This window comes from Gossypium arboreum, chromosome 2, assembly GCF_025698485.1.
Source record: "Gossypium arboreum isolate Shixiya-1 chromosome 2, ASM2569848v2, whole genome shotgun sequence".
Lineage (NCBI taxonomy): Eukaryota > Viridiplantae > Streptophyta > Magnoliopsida > Malvales > Malvaceae > Gossypium > Gossypium arboreum.
This window is the reverse complement of record NC_069071.1, coordinates 64,773,969-64,782,432: the sequence shown is the minus strand read 5'-3', so window position 1 is coordinate 64,782,432 and position 8,464 is coordinate 64,773,969. Positions and strand designations below refer to the sequence as shown.

The following is an 8,464-nucleotide window of genomic DNA, read 5'->3' as shown; positions in this document are numbered from 1 at the left end:
CACTCATGTAAAACTAAAATAGTTTTATACTCTTTCATATATTTTTATACGATTAATTTTAATGATCCAATTCTTAAATTTTTTATATATAATATTACTTGTCATGCATGTAAATTTTTGAACCAATTCGATATTTGTACCAAATCAACTAAAAATTATTTATATTAATTATTATTAAGCGGTTCAAAAATTTTTATATAAAATAAATAATTAAAATTTTTAATTTACGTCAAATTTGACATTCATGATCTATATGAATTGAATAAAATGTATGACCGTTGAATCCTTAAAATATTAATCATACAAAAATATACTGAAATGGTGTAAAACTAACTAGTGTAAATAAATCCCCATTATTAATTAATATGTAGCAAAAAATAATATCAAGTAAAATTAAAAATATATTTAGAAGAAACTTTTTAAATGATTATAATTATAAAAAAATACATCAACTTTTACTTGTAATTATTTTAAATAAATTTTTAAATAGTAAATATAAATTAAATTATAACTATTTTTAAACACCAATTTAGTAATAAGATAGAAAATAAACGGTAATCTTATCGATTCAAAATTTTTAAACTCATACATTTATATATATTACAAATATATAATACATGTCCATCATATTGATATCATTTTCAATAGTTACAATCGTACAATTAAAAGGTATTACATGTTCATATTAATAATACTTTCAATATTTCATTATCTTTTCTAAAGTATAAATTTTGGCCATTGAACTTTAATTTTACCAGGAAACTATTATTAATATTATCAATTTATAACATTTTCATCATTATATTGTTACCTGATATTAGGAGTGTGACGGAAATCACACGTGGCAAGAAGTCAATTGTTTTTTTCCTAATAAAACTCCAAAAACATTAAACAAACAACCATCGGGCAATCCGCCCATAAATGCAGTCCCTACCAAAAGCAAAAAAGCAATACCATCAATCTCATCCGATCTTCGACCAAGGTAGGACCCAAAACAACCGCTGTGGAAAGTGACCAGATCTGTATCGCAGCTACTATAAACATGCCTAAAATCATCCGTTGACAGGCCCTCGCCTTCTATACCGATCTACCTCCTCTTGAATCGACAACGGTCCATCCTCTACCCAACATTCGTCTCACTCCCGGAGGAACACTTCCCAAGCCAACAGGTGCGCAGCTCTGTTCCCCCATCGTTTAATATGATAAAATTTAAAATGCTCAAAACCTAATAACATTTGTCGAGCATCCCAAATATATCCACTGATTTTCGTCTGTCAATCCCCGCATGTTTGAGTTTGGAAATGACCGCTTCTGAATCCCCTTCTAGCTCCACCCGTCGAAGCCCTAGATCCCTGGCAAATTGAACAGCAAGCACACAAGCCAATGCCTCCGCAGCCGCCGCATCAGGTATATGCTTTTTCCAAAGATAGGTCGATCCTAGCATATAACCCTCTGAGTCCCTAACAACCACTCATGTACTTGCAGAATGGAGATGACCATAGAATCCAGCATCAAAGTTTACTCGAACCCACGGGTCAATTGGAGGCTTCTAAACCAACGAGTCAGTAGTCTCGCGCTCCCTCAACAAAGAATCCATCTCTCTGGCATAAACCAGCACAAAGATAAGTAGGACAAAATATAATTCGGAATGGCTTGAAGAATTAACTTAATAAAAACGATCTTACCACCCTGCGAAAGACGCCGGTTGTACCACCCTCCAATCCACTCAAGAAAGCGCTCCTTAAAGACTACAAAAGGCCCTTTTTTCGTTCCTACCAACAACCACTGGCAAGCACAGATAAATCCCAGGATCCATGGTACTACAGACCCCCAAAATATCCACAATATCTCGACGCATTCCTTGGATCACATTCAAACTAAAGTAAACTAGAGATTTTCCAAAATTGGTCTACTGGCCCAAACATTGTTCATACTCTTTCAGGATTTCCACCACATATTTAGCCCCTCAATCGAAGCCTCTCCAAATACCAAACTATCATCCGCGAACAATAAATGAGATACCCGAGGCCCTGAACCACTTGCCTTTACTCCCTTCAAGAGTCCATCATCGTGAGCCAATTTCAAAAGAGAAGTGAAGCCCTCATTGCAAAAAAAAATAAAAAAGAACAGGCATAAGGGGTCACCTTGACGCAACCCTGGGTTGGCACGATATTCCCCCTAGCTTTCCCATCCACAATTACTGAATATTTGACTGAGCGAACGCATCGCATGACAAGTTAACCTAATTCACATCAAATCTGATTTTGAGCATAACCTCCTAGATTAAATGTCATTCCACCTTGTCATAAGCTTTGTTCATATCCAACTTTACAGCAAAACTATCTTTAAGCCCCCGACGCTTCTTCCTAAAAGAATGAAACAACTCAAAGGCCACAAGCGTATTATCCATAATCAATGGGCCAGGTATAGAGGCACTCTGTGCCTCGTTGATACAATGAGTCATAACCCTTTGTAGTCTATTAACAATCATTTTAGATATAATCTTAAATAACACATTGTAAAGACTGATAGGGCGAAAACAAGTCATGTTCTGTGGGCTACGGTTCTTGGGAATAAGAACAATATTTGTATCATTAATGTCATCAAATGAAACACAATCATTAAGCACGTGCAAACAATAATCACTAATATCCTTGCCTACAATATGCCTAAATAGTTGATAGAATAAAGTAGGCATACCATCTCTCATTGCTGGCTTGGTGGGTGTCATACTACGAACAGCTAGCAAGACCTCCTCTGTAAAATCAGTACAGCGATAGCTATTCATATCCGCAGAGATAGAACTCGAAATGCCTAATAACAAACAGTCCATATCCCCTCGTCCCTTTGTTGTAAACAAATCTCTGAAATAATGGCAAGCCACTTTCTCAAATTCATCAGCCCCCCTAACCATTCGTCCATCAACATCTTTGATCTGATCCACAACCTTAACACGCCATCGATGGGAAGCAAACTTATGGAAAAACGTTGTGTTGCAGTCACCATATTGTAGCCCCTGCTCTCTGCTCCCAATACATCTTCCTCTTGTCAATCTCAAGATTAAGGTTCATTTTGGCTAAAACCACTTCCTCCAGCACCTTATCGTGAGGCTCCCCCTAACCAAAATGTTTAAGTCAATCCTACAGCCTAGTCACATTCAATTTCAATTGGTCTCTTACTCGTTTAGCCCAAGTTAGTAAACCATCACCCAACAATCAAATACGATCAGGAACAACACCTATCGACCACTCCTACTGGTGCTTAATTTCTGCTTCACACGATTCTTCCAACAACCAATAAGCCTCGAATCGAAAACATCTTTTCCTTCGACCCTAAAGCACAACTACAACATCCGTTTCCAAAAGTAATGAGCAGTGATCAGAGATAGAGTGAAAGCAATGCGTAAGTCTATAATTCGGGAATAATTCCTTCCAAGCCAACCCTGAAACCCCTCTATCAATGCGCTCATGGATATTATTCTCAAGAAGCTTACCTCTTTCCCACATATACCATTGTCCACATATCCCAGATCAATCAAATCAGTATCATCAAGCACGGCTCTAAAATCATCCATATTTCTTTCAGGCCTCATCTGATCACCCTGTTTCTCGTAGGAAAAAACAATCTCATTAAAATCACCCATGAAAACCCAATGGTAATCAGCTCTGGCAAATAATTGGCACAAAAATTCTCAAAGACTAAAAACAACGACCCTCAACCGGTGACCCATAAAACCATAAAACCAAGTAAACCGCCACTGATAACCATCAAGATCCTCTTCTACCAGAAGATCAATATGATTTATAGAATAACTACGTAATTGTACTTTACAATCCTCCTTCCAACAAAGGGCCATGCCGCCCCTTGACCCCTCACTACCTACCTCAATCCCACAACGAAACCCAACATTTCTACGCACCCTCTCCATCCGAGTTTTCCGTAGCTTCGTCTCAATGAAAAAAAGCCACACTAGGGCATAAATTCTTTAACACATGTCAAAGGCGGCGCACTGCCCGAGGGTTCTCTATCCCTCAGACATTTCAGCTTAAAATTTTCATGACGCCCAGTTGCTCTGTCCCCCAAAGCCAACTGATGTTCCAAAAGAGTGAACAACAGATTGTTCATCAACAATGCCCTTCGAATCCATCAACAATGCCCTTCGAATCCATATGTACAAAAACAGGATTGGAGACAGAAATACATGACCACTTTTTTCCTTCCCTAACAGCTAACGGAGAATCCTCTTCAACCAGACTCATATTCAGATTTACATTCTATGCACCCTCAGAATCATAATGCTCCCAGCCACCTAAATTCAACCCCAAAGTAATACCCACATTATTCGTTAGGGTACAATTTTGGATAACACTTTGAATATCATTATGTCCCCCAATCGAACTTCTGCGTGAAAGCCTTCGCGCCTAATCCATTTTGAAGACTTCACATTCCTACCTAAGCCAGCAACTCTTTCCTACCACTGCCCTTCACGGAGCTGCCTTAATAAATAAGTCCCATTCCAGAGGTAACTCCCTACGTCTGTGAACTATATGCACCGGGTAAAAACCTTCAAAGTGGCCCAATAAACAGACAATCTCTCATACTAAAACCAAGCTTGAACGCTAACCCTCATATAACCCCGAAAACCCTTCCCATTGCTTTCATGTCATATTCCAGGAAAGTCCCAATAAAGATCCCAAACTGTCTACCCATCACCTCCGAGATCAAACCAAAGGGCAAATCGTGGATCTGAACCCAAAAATCCACAAAGATCAACGGAACCACCATTGGATCTTCCCCCTTCCTTAGACTATAAAATACCAATAAATGCCCAATGAAAGTCCAAGGACTCCCCTCAAGAAATCTATCAAAGTCGATCTCATAATAAAACTTAAACATAAGACGTTTCACACGTAAGTCAGATATCGTCACTCCTCCATGCGGGTGCCAAATATTCGCAAGAGTGGACTTCATCGCCTGAAATTGAATGCCATTAGCAGTTAGAAAACTGCCCACCGCACAGAACTTGTCCTCTTCCCCCTTCTCCTCCCCGTCCAAATCCACATTCCGTCATTCCTCCTCACCCCCTTCCAATGGCAGATCTGCCAACACTCGTTCCATTTTCAGTGTGAGCGTCGCCGCCACCTTCCATCCAAATATCCGGACAAAACGCAACAAAACCCATAGAAAAAACAAGAAAAAGCGTGCCACCTTCCATTTTCAGTGTGAATGCTATGTATATAATTTTTTTAAGACTTTTATGTAGGCCCCCTTGCTTATTTCTTTATTTACATTCTTTTTTTTTTATATTTCTCACTTGTTTTTCTCTCTCCCACATATTTTGCCCTTTCAATTTCTTTTATTTTTTTCATTCTTATTTTTCATTCTTTTTTGTCTCTTTTTTTATACTTTTTTTCTCCTTTTCTTCTGACAAAGCCCTAGTGTCACGAGTTGCAAATCTAAATCAGTGATGAATGCACATAGAACAACTCATAGAGGTTAACTAATTAAATGGGCTCATTTGACCCACTTGGACTAGTACAATTTGTGAAACATATGAAGAAATATATATACTTAAAGTCTTGGTTGCTCAATGAAACACTAGAACTCCTCCTGCCCTACGTTAGTTGATACGTCAAGGAAGTTTTACGGAATAAAAGAACAAAAAATGGATTCATGAAGGTTTAATTTAATTAGTAAATCACTCCCACTCAGATTCCTTTAGATAATGAAGATCGATTTTAGGTTATGTTTGGAGAGTTTTACCAACGTGGGATAGAGTCAACAAAAGTGAAGTAAGTGCTTATGATTCAACGGTATGCGATAATTTATAGACTTCAAACAAGAATCCGAACGATTAGGTAGTTTTTTAACTTCAAGATTTCTTTCGGGGATCCAATTCAAATTTTAAGAAACTTATTTTCTTCGATGGCGAATTCGGAAAAATTTAAGGAATAACAACTATGAAAATAAGGGCTTCCGTTCGTAAAATTTGTGAAAAATGTCGCCTAATCCGTAGGAGGGGACGAATTATCGTAGTCAAAACAGATCTTCTATTTTTATTTGTTTATCGCTTTCTTTAAGATTAGTTTCTTTTCTTTCGTGAGTTCTTTTAGAATAGAAAGATTATCCTTGTCTTTGTTTATGTCTCGGGTTAAAACAAATTACGATAATTCGTCCCTTCCTACGGATTAGGTGACATTTTTCACAAATTTTACGAACGAAGCCCTTATTTTCATAGTTGTTATTCCTAAATTTTTCCAAATTCGCTTATTGAAGAAAATAAGTTTCTTGAAATTTGAATTGATCCCCAAAGAAATCTTGAAGTTGAAAAACTACCTAATCGCTCAATCTTTGTTGCATGTCATAAATTATACTCGGTTGAATCATAAGCACTTACTTCACTTTTGTTGACTCTATCCCACGCTGGTAAAACTCTCCAAACATAACCTAAAATCGATCTTCATTATCTAAAGGAACTGAGGGAGTGATTTATTAATTAAATTAAACCTTCATGAATCCATTTTTTATTCTTTTATTCTAAGTAAAACTTCCTTGACGATCAACTTTAGACAACCCTTGCTTTTTTTTTTTTTTTTTTGCAAATGGAAAGTTTGGATACAATTCAGATATCTGGACAGATTACCATATATAACACAAAATTTCTCCATCGATTCCTTCTAGTCGAGCCTCCCGATTCGTCATTATACCCCGAGAAGTAGAAAGAATTACAATCCCCATCCCGCCTAAAATCCTAGGAATTTGTTGATAGTTAGAATAGATTCAGAGAACTGGTCGATCGATCCGTCAGAAATTTAAAATAGTTCTATGTTGTCCTTTTCTATTCCGTCTATGTCGTAGGGTTAAAACCAAAAATATTTGTTGCGTTCGATGTTTCCTTACGTTATCGATAAAACCTTCTCGTAAAAGTATTTTAACAATGTTTTCATGATGTTAGTAGATCCTATTTGAATCGTTCCTTTTCTATTCATATCACATTTCGTATATAGAGGTTATTATGTCGACAATAGTGTCCTTACCCATGGTAAACTAAAATTTTGTTGCTCCGAATTTTGATATAACCAACGTGGTCTTTTTTTTACTTAGTAAAGGTATATCGTGAGACACAATCTACTAATTAATCTATGCCATTTAAATACTCTAAATACTCTAACTATACTTGGGTCTCGTCTTATAATACCTCGGGAGTTAATGAAACTATTTTAGTGAAATTTAACTATCTTAATTCCCGGGCGATCGCACCAAAAATTCGAGTTCCTTTTGGATTTCCTTCTTGATCAATGACAACGGCAGCATTGTCATCATATCGTATTATCATCCCGTTGTCGCGTCAATAAAAATAGAGTTAACATGGTGGATATTTTAAATCTTAAAGGATAAAATTGTATAAAATTTAAATTACTTAGGACTCCCATCTTGTAAATAGCATTTAATCTTAACCATCGATGTAATTTAAACTATACCATTAAATTTGAGGAAGCTCAATTATAAATGAAGGTCTTCCCCTCATTTGTAATCATCCAATTATATCCCATTCAAAGTCATTAAATATATTTGAAAGCATTTACTCAAACCCTTGGTGTGCTTAATTTTCTTGTGGCTTTTCTATTTGATTCGAGTTCTTTTGTCTTTGAATTGCTTCTGCTTTATTTCAATGCCTTGTAGAAATTCCATTATGAATTTTCATTTTCAAAAATAAAGTTGACTTAGGTGGATTTAAAGTAAAGAAATCACCTAAGGTCATGTGGTTTGCCAGACTTCAAGTTTTAGCCCCATGACAATTGGTATTTGAGTTAAGTGTTCAAAGGCATCGATTAAGATGACGAAAAGAGTAAATGAGCAAAATGTCCCGATGGAGACCCGTGGGAGAGGCAGAAAAAATAGTAGACCTGATATGTTGCTAGCTTTGGAAAGTCAAGTGGTCAATCTGAAGGAATTTGTGGATGGTGTGAAGGGAGCACAACGTAGTTGAGGGACTTACCGATGAGTTGGACTCGATGAAAGAACAACTTAAAGACTGTGGAGGATGCTCTTAGTTCCTATTTGGATGTGATGAAAAGGGCTTTCAATATCGCCATAAATGATTAAAGACAAGAAACAAAGTACATGAACATTTAGAACCCCATTGCTTTTAGCTGACAAGCTTCGGGTTATCAAGCAAACTACCTACAACGAATTAAATATTCCCTTTAGCAACAGCTTCCTAACATCTTATCAACGTAATTTTGGTCTCATCATCCACGAAAAAATTGAAACTTACTATTTCATGTAATAATCCTTGAACAATGATACTCAAGAAATACAGGAAGCTAGCTAATATTAAACAAATGCGTCAACCAGACAATAGCAACCGAGCAAGCACGCAATGCATGCTGCTCAGTAATGGCACCACTGCTTAGCCACAACATGACCCTGAAAAAACAAATAGATGTATATATGTATATTT

General features: G+C 36.7%; 1 long non-coding RNA gene across 1 annotated transcript; it reads right to left on the bottom strand.

The window, feature by feature from the left end:
- Positions 1-744: 744 nt before the first annotated feature.
- Positions 745-5,528, bottom strand: LOC128288343 (uncharacterized). Its single transcript, XR_008278739.1, has 2 exons — positions 1,686-5,528; positions 745-1,601 (listed from the first exon to the last, which is right to left on the bottom strand). It is a non-coding gene; the product is annotated as an uncharacterized LOC128288343 (long non-coding RNA).
- Positions 5,529-8,464: the final 2,936 nt, after the last annotated feature.